Raw genomic sequence first — 15,446 nt, forward strand, 5'->3', positions numbered from 1 at the left:
AAATCATGAACTATCAAAACACAATAAACATAGACAGAAAATAACTAAACCAAAATTAAATTCAAAATGAACACACAGAAGAAAAAGTTCTTCGGTCTTCACTAACAGACAAGATATTGTTTAAAGGAAAATCGTCCTCAACTTTCAGTTCATTTAATTCATTCAAATTAGCTAAATGACTAAATCATTTAAAATCAGTAAATGTAATTAATGAGTATATACTTTAATGGAGCAATAAGGATAGAAATGGCAAAAAGCCTTGTTCGACCAATTTTTTGCTGCTAAGAGGTAAAAGGAATTTCTGAGTTAAATCTTCAGAAGCCTGAAACATCTGAAAAATTAACTGAAAGAAGAAGTGAATTTGTTGAGAAGAGAAGAAGAAAAAAACATGCACAGACCCACCCAACTGTAAGAAGTTCCATTTCCCCTTATCTCCCCCAACAGATGAAAAGGTTTAATGGTAATTTACAACAAAAACGCGTTTCCGATTTGAAGCTCAGGCTTGAAAGAAAACAAGTCAGATAACTGAAGCATAAACAGGCAACAACAAAGCTATAGAATTTAGCAACAAAACCAGCTGAAAATTAACACAAAACCCCTAAAAAATCAACAAATTAGGTGATCTAAGGATAAAATTACAGAAAAAAAAGAGTAAAATAACCTGGATCGAGTAGACTTGACTTTGATAATTTTGAGATATGGTATGGTATAGGTTCCGAAAACAAGCCGATCGACCGGAAAGCTGTAAAAAGGAAGTCTGAGCAGCAGCAGCGGCGGTAGAGAAACGACGACGTTTAAAGAGATAAAAGCAGAGAGGAGAAGAGAAAAAGGAAGTAAATGAATGAAATGTTAGCTTTTTGCAGTCAGTCTTGTGTGTTTGGTCTCTGGTTTTGTTTTAGTTTTCCAGGACACATTACTCTTCTGTCCTTGCATACCCCCATTTGGTGGGGTCTACCTTCTAGACTCTACAACTTATTACTTGGTCCGCGATAGTTTGGTAGAGTGTATTAAAAAGAGCAACTTTCACATATAGCAAATACAAAAATCATATTTGTATGTTATATTTATAGTTTGCATAATTACGCTTCATAACAAACATAAATATGTATATTTCGCTATATATATACAAAAGAAAACAGTTGAATAATTTCGCTATACATATACAAAAAAAAGTAGTTGTATAATCTGTTTTGGTATACATATGCAAAAGATCAATTGTATAATTTGTGTTTGTATAAAACGAGAAAGAGAGAAAAACAAAATAAAACTGGGCAGGGGAAGATTGTATTTGTATAATAATAAGTGTATAGGACGAAAATATATGCATTTGTATTTGTATATACAATTTTCTCGCGCTTTTACATTGTGTTTGTATAAAGTGAGAGAAGCGAGTGAGCAAGCGAGCGAGATCTGGGAGAGGGGAACGAAAATATATGTATATATACAATTTTCTCTCCATTTATACAAACACAAACGCATTTTATACATTTACGTTTTTGTATAAAGTGAGAGAGGCGAGTGAGCGAGCGAGATTGGGAGAGTGGTGAGCGAGATCGGGGAGAGGGGAGAGAGGGGAACGAAAATATATGTATATATACAATTTTTTCTCGCTTTATACAAACACAAACGCATTTTATACACTTGCATTTGTATAAAAAGCGTGAGAGGCGAGGGAGAGAATGAGAGTGGCGAGTGAGATTCACCAGGAGAGAGGCGAAATAGCAACAGTTTGCTATGGAGTACAATTAAATCATACTATATTTATAGCATTTAATTTGAATTAATAGTTTGCTATTATATACACTTTTTTCTATTAAAAATAATATCGCATGTAGTGTATTAATAAGACAAATATTACTTATGTACTTATGTTAACATTATTTCATATATACTGTTTAATTTGATCTATTAAAATAATAAATGTTGCATAACTTTTACTTCATCTGTCTTATTATATGTGACACTTTTTGAATTTTGAGATTCAAACAAATTTATCTTTGACTGTAAATTTTTCATAGATGTTTTAAATATTTTGAATTATCAATTATTGTGTCTTATAGTACTTTTTACTTATTTACAAATATATAAATTTCAATCAAAAAAATTGAAAAATTCATGCGCAAATTCTCGATCAAACTTAAACTGTTTGACTCCGAAAAATGAAAAGTGTTACATAAATTGTGACAAAGGGGGTAATTTTTTAAAAATGTTTACAAGAATACCCTCCACATTATTTAGCTTAGGGAAATGGAAACTATTTTTTTTAAGTATTTGAGGGATAGTTATGTCATTGATGAAGCTATGTATGTGTTGAAGTTCCTTGTATTACTAATAATATGAATTTTTTTATGGTTTTAGTAATACGTAACTCAATACACAATACCATGTATAAAAATGTGCTAAATAAGGTATTAATAAAATAGAAAGTTAATGCATGCATTATTTTTTTAGTAAACTCTATCAAACAACTCTTATTTAGGGGGCGTTTGGTAATTGGATAAAATCCAACTTAACCAAATATTATTTTTCGTACAACTTATACGACGTTTGGTAGATAGAAAAGAGATAAGTTATTCATGTATAAAATTAATACAATATTTAGTTGACGATTTAGAAACTTGCATAACTAATACATATATAAGTTATGAAGAAATCTATGTTTTGTTTTACTCAGAAAAAAAGGTGGAATAACTAATAGGGCTAACCCATCGGTGGCCCCCTAAACTTGGCACGATCTTTCACTTAGACACCTTAACTAGGCTTTGTTCATTTTAGACACCTCATGTCACGCCCAACGGTGTCAATTTGACACTTTTTTGACAATCTGCCAAATTTGTAAGGTGTGTGTAACACACTCGCTGATGACGTGTCAAAGTGACGAATTAAATAAAGACACGTGACATATATATATATATATATATAAAATATTAAATGATGAATCTTGAGTAGGAAAAAAACTACCAATGACTCATTGACATGTGGCATTTCTTTAACTAAATAATTTTTAAAAAAAAACACTTTTAATAAAAAGAAAATTATACCCACACCACCCCCAAATTGTCTTCTCTACTACCCACCCCCACCTCAAACCCCAACCCCTCTCTCTCACTCAGATTTTCTTCTCCACCCACCACCACCCCCGACCGTCCCCCACCCAAATGTGTCAAAAGAAATTGTCTTCTCTACTGCACACAACTGACTTGATGTGTTCTTACATTGTAGAAGACCACATAATTATTTGCTTCTCGAGAATTTGGTCGATCCCTACAAAACTGCACATTTCAGCAAAATCGCGATTATTGAGTCTCATCCTCAAGGTTGCGGAAACCAGCAACCAAATCATCATGAAGCTTCTGAAACTTGCCCACCAGAACATCCTCTCCTTCAGCTGGATCCTCAAAACTTTTGGGACCTGTGAGAAATGTAGGTGTAAAAAGCAGGAAAAATGGGCAAGGGAAAGGGGTAAGGACAGGGAATGCATTAAACTGGCATCATAGGGACATCTTTTTTCATTTTTTTACTGGTTACAGTATTAGGGACATATTTCACCATGGAAAGAGTTTAAGCTTGAAAAATGGTAGTCAAAAAATGGGGAAGAAGAAGAAGAAAAAAAAAATTGGTAAAATGAGGCTCTCACATGCGTCTAGTGAGTGTATCACACTTGCTATGCCATCTCAGCAGAAAGTGTCAAATTGACACAGTTGGGTGTGACATGAGGTGTCTAAAATGAACAAAGCCTAGTTAAAGTGTCTAAGTGAAAGATCGTGCCAAGTTTAGGGGGCCACCGATGGGTTAGCCCTAGCTAATACATGTACAACTAATCATTGCATAACTAATACATGAATAAGATAATACATAAATTCACTCATAACTAATCATTACATTACTAATACATGCATACCTCTAACCAACTACCAAACGATCCATATGTGTATTAGTAGGTGTTTGAACATGCGATTTTTGTTTTGTGATTTAAATCAAGAGATGAAATCTCATTTTTTTCACAAAAAAATGATTTGAAAATTTAATATGATTTCACGTTTTTAAGTACAAATTGATTCACAAGCTTATATGTTGTAAAAACAAAATTACCATTTTATATCTACCAACCATTTTATTTCATATGTAAACAAAATTTATAGTTGATATTACCAACCTTTAAATCATTTATATTTGATATAAATACTACTCCCTTCAACCAAATTTATATAGCATAATATTAACACTCTTACCATTATTTAAAACATTTATATCTAGAAATACGTGCTCAACCTGAAGAGATTGACCATATAATGTGCAATAATTATACTAAAGAATAATACACTACAATTTATATTCAATTTTACTTTTTTATTATACTAAAGTTCAATCAATAAATATTGTGTTTTTTGAAAATTGTTTTGTAATGATCAATTATACTTTCGGAAAAGGGTCATATTTACCTTTGTACTCTTAAAAAATGTTATATTTATTCTTCGTCATACTTTTTTTTGATATATTTGCATTTGAAATCCAACTTTGGCATATATTTACCTTTGGGATCATATTTTAACTTTTATCATCCTACGTAGCACGTATATGTCGCCTATATAGATATTATATCACAATTAAAAATTTACTTCCTTTTTAATATTTTACCCCACCCACCCAATGTGAAGACCCATTAAGCATAACTCGAGTGCCCATTCTCTCGTTGAGTTACAAATTAGTAACAACAATTCTTCTTTCTTCTCTGGTCTATGTTCTACTACAATTCTATTCATCCCAAATCTTCTTTCTTGTTGAGTGGCATTGAAGAGTAAATATGACCCTTTTCATTATACTGAACTTTCGCTTATTTAATAAAATTGTATAAAAAGTTGAGACAATTTAATAATTTTCACAATTTATTGAGTTAATCTATATATTTATAAAGAAAAAGATAGTTTAAAAATTGAGGAACTTTCACATATAGCCACTCAAAAATAGCCTAATTACTCTCTATAACTATAGTTTGATAATTACAATTCGTAGTTACATGTTATAGGGAGGAGAGATGCGAGCGAGACTGGGAGAGAGAGGAGAGAGACGAGCGAGAGAGGGCAAAGAGTGGGAGAGAGGTGAATTGTATATGTATATCGGTTAGATAATTGTATATTATACATATGTATTTGTATATATGGCAAGCGAAATTGGGAGAGGGAGGAGAGAGACGAGCGATATTGGGAGAGAGAGGAGAAAGACAAGCGAGATTGGGAGAGGGAGGAGAGAGGCGAGCGAGATTGGGAGAGGGAGGAGAGAGGCGAGCGAGATTGGGAGAGGGAGGAGAGAGGTGAATTGTATATATATATCGGTTAGATAATTGTCTATTATACATATGTATTTGTATAATCGGGCAAATTATACATATACAAACGTGACTAATTTATACAAACTCGAAGTCAGCCCACGTAATTAATAATGTTAGTCGCGAGTGATAATTATAGCAAACTATAGCTATGATGAGTAATTAAGTAGTATAAGTTTGCTTAACCACGTAATTTTTCCTTAAAAATTTAAATGACATGTCTAAAGAAAACTATAAACTTCAATCTAATACAATTTAATATAATGATTTCAAATGATATACGAACAATTTTGTTTATGCGTGTCTGTACCGAATAGCCAGTGCATTGTTTAACCCTATCCCTTTGCAATGTGGATCTAGGATTTTAGTGACGGATTTAGGATTTTAAAGTTGTGGGTGCTCGAGTCAAAAATATAAAAAAGACATGTTAAAAGTGAGATTCGAATTCGGGTTTAGCAACACAAAAAGAGCCTTAAACGCCCACCAAGAGCCAATGGACCAATCAAATCATTTATTCATTGGATGCTCTATGTTAATTTTATACAAATACCTCTTAATTTCTATATATATATTCCGAGACAAGTTAATGGGGGTTCGAGCACGCTGAGAACACCATGTGGGTCCGCCCCCTGCCCTTTAGGTTATTTTATGAGAGTTGGGATTAGGGGAAATGAACATAGAGCTAGAAAGAAGAGGTAGCCCAAACATCTTCTTCCTCCTCTGTGCTTTATTTGATTATTCTCTTCCATTCAAGTAAAGTTGTCTGTTTTTAATCAATTTTTGACAGGCAAAGTGCATTAAGTTGGTGTTTGGAGCAAATTTTTGTTTCTTTCTCATTTAATTTGGGGATATTCAATCTATCTTCATAGAAGCTTTTTCTTATTTGAAGTTTTATTTGTAAGTTTTGGTTCAAAGATCCTTACTACCTACTTCTATGTACCTACCACATTTAATTTTATAGTTACCAATTGACTGTTCCAATAGCAATAATTGAATAGAGTAGACTTCATATAACTTTGTCCCAAATATCATCTCTTTTTACAATCCACACACTTCATCTTTTTCTTCTCAAATTTTAAAAACTTAACTGAATTCATGGCATCAACTTCTTCTTCTTGTTCTGGGTGCTGTCCTCGATGGAAGTACGATGTCTTCTTAAGTTTTAGAGGTGAAGATACTCGTAAAACAATTATAGGTTACTTGTATGAACGTTTGACAAGGAAGGGAATAATTGCCTTTCAAGATGATAAAAGGCTAGAGCGTGGCGATTCAATCCCAGAAGAACTCTTGAAAGCTATCCAAGATTCTCAAGTTGCCCTCATCATTTTCTCAGGGAATTATGCTACATCGAGGTGGTGCTTGGATGAACTAGTGAAGATCATGGAATGCACCAAGGATGAAAATGAAAAAATAGTCATGCCGGTATTCTATGGTGTGGAACCATCACATGTTCGAAACCAAAGTGACAGCTTTGCTGAAGCATTTGCCGAACATGAATCAAAGTATAAGGATGATGGTGAGGGGATGCAGAAGGTGAAAGGATGGAGGACTGCCCTAACTGCTGCCGCAAATCTAAAAGGATATGTATTCGGTAATGGGTGAGTTAAACTGAAATCAACGGAATAATTTATGATGCCTAGCTACACAAAATATATTTTACTATAGAACAAAGAATCTCTACTTCAAAAATGATAAACAAAATCATAACTAACTTATTCACATTTTCTGAAAATAGAATGATGGTTGATTATATATGTTTCTATCTGTAAGAGTTTGGTTTCCAAGCATAGTCCTTATTCTTAAAATCATAATTATGGACTCTACAATGCGAAATACTTCTTATTCTTGACTATTTTTATATGTACATATTAGAAATATTTTTTTTTGTAGGGTTGAATCTGACTATATTGAGTGTATTGTTGATGAAATTTCGTTCAAATGCAAGAGTTCAGTATCTTATTTGCACAAAGTTGTGGGAATAGATGCTCAATTAGAGAAAGTAGAATCCCTACTAAAGATGGAAATCAATGATGTTCGGATTGTGTGGATCTGGGGAATGGGGGGAGTCGGTAAAACGACAATAGCAAAGACTATTTTTTATAACCTCTCGTCCAAATTTAAAGATGGTTGTTTCCTTGAGGATATCAAAGAAAACAAACATAAAATGCACTCTCTGCAAAATATCCTTCTCTCTAAACTATTAGGGGAAAAAGAAAATTGTGTGAACAATAAGGAGGAGGGGAAGCACCTGCTGGCTCGTAGACTTCGGTTTAAGAAGGTTTTAATTGTGCTTGATGACTTAAATCACATAGACCAGTTGGATTACCTAGCAGGGGATCTTGATTGGTTTGGCAATGGCAGTAGGATTATTGCAACCACTAGAGACAAGCGTTTGATAAGGAAGGATGTAGTACATGAAGTGGAAACACTACTTGACTGTGATGCTATTAAACTGTTCAATCAATATGCTTTCATGAAAGAAGTTCCTGATGAGTGTTTTAAGGATCTAATGTTGGAGATAGTAAGTCATGCTAAAGGCCATCCTTTAGCGTTGAAAGTGTGGGGTTCTTCATTACACGGGAAGGGTATAATTGTATGGAGAAGTGCTCTAGACCGAATGAAGAAAAACCCTGGTTCAGAAATTATTGAAAACCTCAAAATAAGTTATGATGGGTTGGAGCCTGAAGAGCAAGAGATTTTTCTAGATATAGCATGTTTCTTCCGAGGAAATGAAAAAAGAGAAGTCATGCAAATCCTTGAGAGTTGTGATTTTCCAGCTGAATATGGATTGAGCGTCCTTATTGACAAATCTCTCGTGTTCATCTCTAGCCATAATAAAATTCAAATGCATGACTTAATACAAGATATGGGTAAATATGTAGTGAAAATGCAAAAGGATCCGGGCGAACGTAGCAGATTATGGCTAGCTGAAGATTTCGAAGAAGTGATGGTCAATAATACGGTAAGTAGGCTAAACAATGCAATACTATTCAATTTTTAGTTTTTCATATTCCAAATACATATAGGGTTGATTCCCAATTTTCAATTATCCATTTCTCTTACTTCATATGCTCTGCTTAAGTCATTTTAGTTGTTTACTTTAGAAGGAGAAGCAAAAGTAGCATTAATTTCCTAATGCTGCCTAATTCGTTTTTCTTATGTTATTAAGCCATGAACTAGTCTAGAATACAGGCACTTTATCTGTTTAATCCAATTTCATTCCTTGGATTAACTTGAAATTTGTGTGATATTTTGTATGTAATAACTCAACCAGGAATTCACTTTACCATTGATTGTTTTTCATTTTAAAGAAAATTACAATTTAAAGATACTATGTTTCAATAACAGTTCCATTCTAACATTGCATTGCATGAAAAGCTTTTAGACTTGAGTCTAAAGAACTTTTCAGAAAATGTAATAATAGAAAATAGAACTACATTATTAATTGCTCAAAGTAAACTAATGATCTTTTTTATCAGGGAACCAAGGCAACTGAAGCAATCTGGTTTCGTTATCGTCAAAAAATATGCTTTAGCAAAGAGGCCATGAATAGTATAAAAAATCTTAGGATATTATACATGTCAGGAGCTTGCATTCACATGCATCAATTGCCATGATGGCTCCATTGAGTACCTTTCTAACAACTTGCGTTGGCTTTCCTGGAATCATTATCCTTGGGAGTCATTGCCAGCTAAATTTGAACCCAAAAAGCTTGTTTATCTTCAACTAAGGTTCAGTTCACTGCGTCATTTATGGACCGAAACGAAGGTACTAACATTTTTTTTCTTTAGCTACAATTTGTTTCAATCCTTTCTAAATAAGTTTAACAATATTCTTGTTTAGGCAGCATACCTTAAACCCTCCTAAACATGGCACGTTTTATTTGGTACACGCCTAAACTTTATGTTATCTTAATTATCCCCCAAACGTGACTGTTTGTAGATGATAACAAATAAGTCAATTCTGGTTGGCCAGAATGCACACCATATATATATATATATATTTAGAAAAAGCCCAAAATCATCCCTTATCTTTGGCATTAGATTCAAAGCCATCTCTTTTTTTTCACATGGAGCTCTAATAATCTCCATCTTGTTAATTTAAAAGCTCAGCTCCTGTGCACATGACATTCACGTGAGAAACTTCTCCATTCATTCTGATGGAATGTTTACATCACATTCTTCTAAATTGTGGCTCCAACAACTAATGGTTATCAATAGTGATTATTGGTGGCACTGCAACAAATTTATCCCCAAAACTTATAAAATTTCAAATTTCAAATAGGTACCGAATAATTGGAGAAGAGCTTTGTGCACAATCCCAACATATAGAGAACCGAATCACTAAAAAACAAATATCGACAAATTTCAATCCCTGAAGTTGTGCCTATTAATGCACCATGTGAAAGAAAATGGATGATTTTAAATTTAGTGATAAAGATAAGGGATGACTTTGGGCTTTTTCTCGAATTTTTATGATAATTCTTTTACCTAGCTGTTCTTGTTTTTCTATCTCATTCTTTCCATTCTGAACAGTATTTGCGGTCCCTACAAAAGCTAGATCTCAGGGACTCAAAAAGCTTGACACGAACACCAGATTTCACGGGGATGCCAAATTTGGAGTATCTGTATTTGAGATCTTGTAGTAATCTTGAAGAGGTTCATGATTCCCTGGGATGTTCTAGAAAACTCATTTGGTTAGATTTGAGTGATTGTGGCCGCCTTAAGAGGTTTCCATGTGTTAACTTGGAATCTCTTGAATATCTGACTCTACAATATTGCTCTAGTTTAGAGAAATTTCCAGAGCTCATAGGAAGAAGTAACCTGGAGTTAGAGATTTCGGTGAGAAGCACTGGGATAAGGGAACTACCAACATCTATTCAGTACCAGACTCATATTACCAAGCTAGATTTAAGTCGTTTAGAAGACCTCGTAGCTCTTCCAAGAGGCATCGGAATGTTGAAAAGCTTGGTGGATCTATATTTGTGGGGTTGTAAACAACTTGAAAGCTTGCCAGAGGAGGTAGGAGATTTAGAAAACTTGAAGATGCTTGATGCCCAACAAACTCTAATTTCACGACCTCCGTCTTCCATCATGTGCTTGAACAAACTTAAATCCTTAAAGTTTGGAAAAGATATTGAAGAAATAGGGTATTCAGAAGTCTTAGAAGATGAAGTGTACTTTGTGTTCCCTCCGGTGGCAGAAGGGTTATGCTCATTGGAATATCTGGATCTCGGTTACTGCAATTTAATAGATGGAGGACTTCCGGAAGACATTGGATGCTTATCCTCTTTGAAAAAGTTGTATCTCAATGGAAATAATTTTGTGCATTTGCCTCGAAGCATTGCCCATCTTGGTGCGCTTCAATCTTTGAACATAAAAAATTGCAAGAGACTCAAAGAGTTGCCAGATTTCACCAGGATGCCAAATTTGGAGTATTTGTATCTCAGATCTTGTAGTAATCTTGAAGAGGTTCATGATTCCCTGGGATGTTCTAGAAAACTTATTCAGTTAGATTTGAGTGATTGTGAAAGACTTCAGAGGTTTCCATGTGTTAACGTGGAATGTCTTGAATATCTGGATCTACGAGATTGCTCTAGTTTAGAGAAGTTTCCAGAAATGCTCGGAAGAATGAAGCCGGAGTTAGAGATTTACATGAGACCCTCTGGGATAAGGGAAATACCATCATCTATTATTCAACAACAAGCATGTCTTACAGAGCTAAATTTGAGTTATATGATAAACCTTGAAGCTTTTCCAAGCAACATTTGTAAGTTGAAGGGTTTGGTGAAGTTAAATGTATCGTACTGCCCAAAACTTGAAAGCTTGCCAGAAGAGATAGGTGATTTAGAAAACTTGGAGTGGCTTGATGCCACATGGACTCTAATTTCACGACCTCCTTCTTCCATTGTCCACTTGAACAAGCTTAAATTCTTAAGTTTTAAAAAATATAAATCAAAAGATGGAGTGTGCTTTGTGTTCCCTCAAGTGAATGAAGGGTTACACTCATTGGAACATTTGAATCTCAATCACTGCAATCTAATAGATGGAGGACTTCCGGAAGACATTGGATGCTTATCCTCTTTGAAAGAGTTGTATCTCTGTGAAAATAATTTTGAGCATTTGCCTCGAAGCATAACCCAACTTGGTGCTCTTCTATCCTTGGATTTATCACAGTGCAAGAGGCTCAAAGAGTTGCCAGATTTCACGGGGATGCCAAACTTGGAGACTTTGAATCTGTCAAATTGTATGAATCTTGAAGAGGTTGATCATTCCGTGGGATTTCTCAAAAAGCTTTGTACATTAAAATTGACTAATTGTAAAAGGCTTAAGATGTTTCCAGTTCTGTGCATTGATTCCCTTGAATATATGGGTATGTGTGGGTGTTCTAGTTTAGAAATTTTTCCAGAAATCATCGGAAGCATGCAAGTGGAGTCAGAGATTCACATGCTAGACAGTGTGATGAGGGATCTAAATTCGGTGTATATTTCATTTCCAGATTCCTTGTCTCAGAATATCATTTCCTTGCAGCATGACATCTCTGGTTCAGATTCCTCGTCACTAAGAGTGTTTACCATTGAGCATCCTGGGAAGAAGATCCCAAGATGGTTCCACCATCAGGGAATGGATAAAAGTGTATCAGTCAATTTGCCTAAGAATTGGTATGTATCGGATAACTTTGTGGGATTTGCTGTATGTTACTCTGGCTGCTTAACTGAAATCACAGCTCAATTGATTCCCTTGTGTGATGATGGCATATCGTGGATGACCCTGGAAGTGAAATCATCCCACCATTCAAAATGGATTACAGAACCTAAGATTCATTTTTTCTTGGTACCTCTTGCTAGATTATGGGATCCATCTAAGGCAAATGGAAAAACACCAAATGACTATGGAATTGTTAGATTATCTTTCTCTGGAAAAATGAAGGAGTATGGATGTCGTTTGTTGTATAAAGATGAACCAGACCTCGAAGCCTTGTTACAAATAAGGAAAAATAATGATAAACCAACAGAGAACTCCATGAACAATGAAGCCAGCTGCTCCTCTTGTAAGAGACATTCTAATATTCGTGGGAGAGTCACCAGTCTCTTCAGAAACTTTGCAGCTCTTTCGTGCAAACCCAGGAATTTCTCTTAAATATTGGTAATATACCACATGACTTGTTTTCTTTTTCTAGCTGGTTGTGAAATTGTGTTCTCTCTCTTTTTGTCAATTGATTCTCCATTCTGTCTCTGTTTGTTATGAACCATGATTAACCACGGATGGTTAAAGGATGTGAACAAGTTTAATCTTTCGATACTCAAGTCAGATCCTGGAATCATGCTATCTTAACTCTGTTCTTACCTTGAAGTGCTCACAAGTCAAGAATTTAACTTGATTGCTTTACTCACAGTTCCGATGTGAAGGACTAGGCTGTCTCCTAAATAATTACAGTAAATATCATATTTGTTTTGTGCTGGAACAATTAAGGGTGAGTGCTTAATTTAGCCATGTGTTGATTAGTTACGGAGCTAGTTTTCCTCTAAGAAGTAAGATTTTGGTGGGGTTTTCAGGCATATGTTGGTTAAGCAAGGGCAAGAGTTTGAGGAAAAATCACAAGTTCTTTGTCGAATGGTGGGACGATTCAGTTTAACACTTCTGCACTAAAACATTTTCTTGTTGAAAGGTATCATGCTCTCTAACTTGAGCAATACACTTCTCTTTAGCAGGATCCATTTTCATATTTATACCAAGTTAAACATGTAGTTTCAATTTAGGATAGAGGGAATGAAGCAACATTTTATAAAATAAACAACTGTAGGAAATAAAAGCATTAAATATTTTTCTACTAAAAGTTCCTGCATTGGGAATTTGTTTCAGTAGAATTTTAATAGTAGAAGTACCATATAATAATAGTATGTAGAGCTCTGTGCTTCATCATTGACTAATGATTTGATCTGACCTTTGAGGGAGCAAGTGAGTGAGAGAGGGAAAGAAGTCTCTGGAAATTTTGAAGTTGCCAATTTCTCAAGTATGTAATGTTGGATAAGGTCACACGAAGCATCGTTGTGTGATTAAATATAGTCAGCAGCAGCCCTTGCATGTTATACTATGCCACAAGATTGAGTAGTTCACAAGCATGTATTATAATATGTTTTTCAATCTTTATCTGAAAAAATCGATGTATATAAAGGTCTTGAGTTACGTTGGAGTCGTGGACGCTGCCAACAGAAAAGGGACTGTCGAGCTGCAAAGATACAGTAAGGAACACCCATTTGCACAACTCTCAGGATTGGATGCATGGTCCGGGTGCTGGGCTGAAGTGACAGCTGGTCGAGTATTCTGTGACATCTGGCAACTTGCTAGCCGCTGATCCATGGCTACGAACTTACTAATAGTTACATTTGGGGAAATCTCTGTTTTTACTTTTAAATAAAAATTTCTCTTTTTATGGTAGGGATTTGGGTAAAAGATGAAACATTTGACATCAGAGACGGTGGAGGAAGCTGGAGTACGAGGTGGAATCGAGGTTCGTTATCCCTCGTGAAGGTGAAAATAAGCAACAAAGTCTTTTTTGTCAACTTGGCTATTACATCAGATAATTACAGAATACTAATTGTAGTAGAGTTAAGGGCTCATGATTTTTCTAATTTCTTGAAAAATATTCAGTCCTAGAGTATAATACCAAATGTTACTTAGAAGCCCTTTCCTCTCAAAACTGTTTGCGCCCCTTCATGGTTAGATATGATGTGATCCTTTCAAATTAAGAATGTATGATCTTTCTTATCCTGCTGTATGTTGTTTCTCGTTGACATTGATCTTGATAAAGTAGTGCTAACTTGTTATGAATCTTTAGGGAAGGATCGATTCACAAGGCGATATATAAATCAGCTCGTTAAAGGGAGGCTGAAACCTTAGAATTCATTAAAAGAGAACTCTGATCTCTTCAGCTCTTCAAAGGGAGACTGAAACCTTAGAGTTCAATGGAAGAGAGAACTCTAATCTCCTGCTTTTTGCTGAATTATGACTTACTGATTTATTTATCAAAAGCCCCTTTAAATAGGAGTCTTATTACATCAATAGGAAGTCTAATTCTTATGAAAGTAGGAGACCTAAATCCTATTCCAAACTAATAACTATAACTTAACCTAATCCTTATGAAACTCTGAAACTAAGCCTTATTCTAGAATAATAAATAAAGCAACTCAAAATATAATTAAATACTTGAATTAATGACTTCCAACGCATCCCTAACATAACCTCTATATCTGGATTACTTTTAAGTAATTTTAACAGGTTTCAGCCTTTTGGATGTGGATTATTTTTGCAGTGCAAAATGGGAACATGGTATTTGAGAACAGAACTGCATACAGACAACACATATTTCCCCTGTTTGTAATAGAACTGGATTATATTCTTGTGGGCAGAAAGAGTTTTGCAAAGAACTTTGTAATCTGTATAGTTCTAATCTTTGTAGAGGTGATGTGAGTGACAAATCTTTTGCACCAGAATATCTAGTTTTATTATGAAATGAATTCACAACTTTGAGTGTGCTGACAAGTAGCTTCCAAAAATCATTTGCAGATGAATGTGCGCGAAGCAGGAAAGCTGTGCCAAAACGGATGGATGAAAGAAGTCTTGGAACTATCACATCAGAAAGCACAAGTGGTCCAAATGGGAACAATTTCCAAGAATATTTGAATGTAGTTACCAAGGTCTACTGACGAAGAGTAGTTATCTACATGGTACAAGTAGTTTGTGTATATGAAGCATTGCAGATGATCAGTCTAGCATGCGGATTAAGTAGTTTGTGGCTTTCAAATCCATACTCATATGTGCTGTTCCAACTTCAATAATTTATCCAATCCATCTACATGGATGCTAATCTAATCACTATTGAAAACTCACCAACTTATGGAAAGATCCTCAGTTTTATTGAGATTCAATTTGTTTTATAAACTTCTCTATTTTTATGTAAAATTATAGTATTTCTTCGCTAGTACATGTAAGAAGCTGCTGTCTTAAGAGATGCTACTGTACTGAATACTGATGAACACCTTAAATCCTGCAGTCTTTGTCAATGCTGAGTTTCCAAGGAGCATGTCGGAAAGAGGCTTGCACAATTTAAGAAATCTGAC

The 15,446-nt window shown here is 34.7% G+C and overlaps 1 pseudogene; it reads left to right on the top strand.

Moving 5' to 3' along the window:
* Window positions 1-6,421: 6,421 nt before the first annotated feature.
* On the top strand, window positions 6,422-12,465 carry LOC125835544 (TMV resistance protein N-like; annotated as a pseudogene).
* Window positions 12,466-15,446: the final 2,981 nt, after the last annotated feature.

Source organism: Solanum verrucosum, unplaced genomic scaffold (genome assembly GCF_900185275.1).
Source record: "Solanum verrucosum unplaced genomic scaffold, falcon-dt-bn FXZP01000040.1, whole genome shotgun sequence".
NCBI lineage: Eukaryota > Viridiplantae > Streptophyta > Magnoliopsida > Solanales > Solanaceae > Solanum > Solanum verrucosum.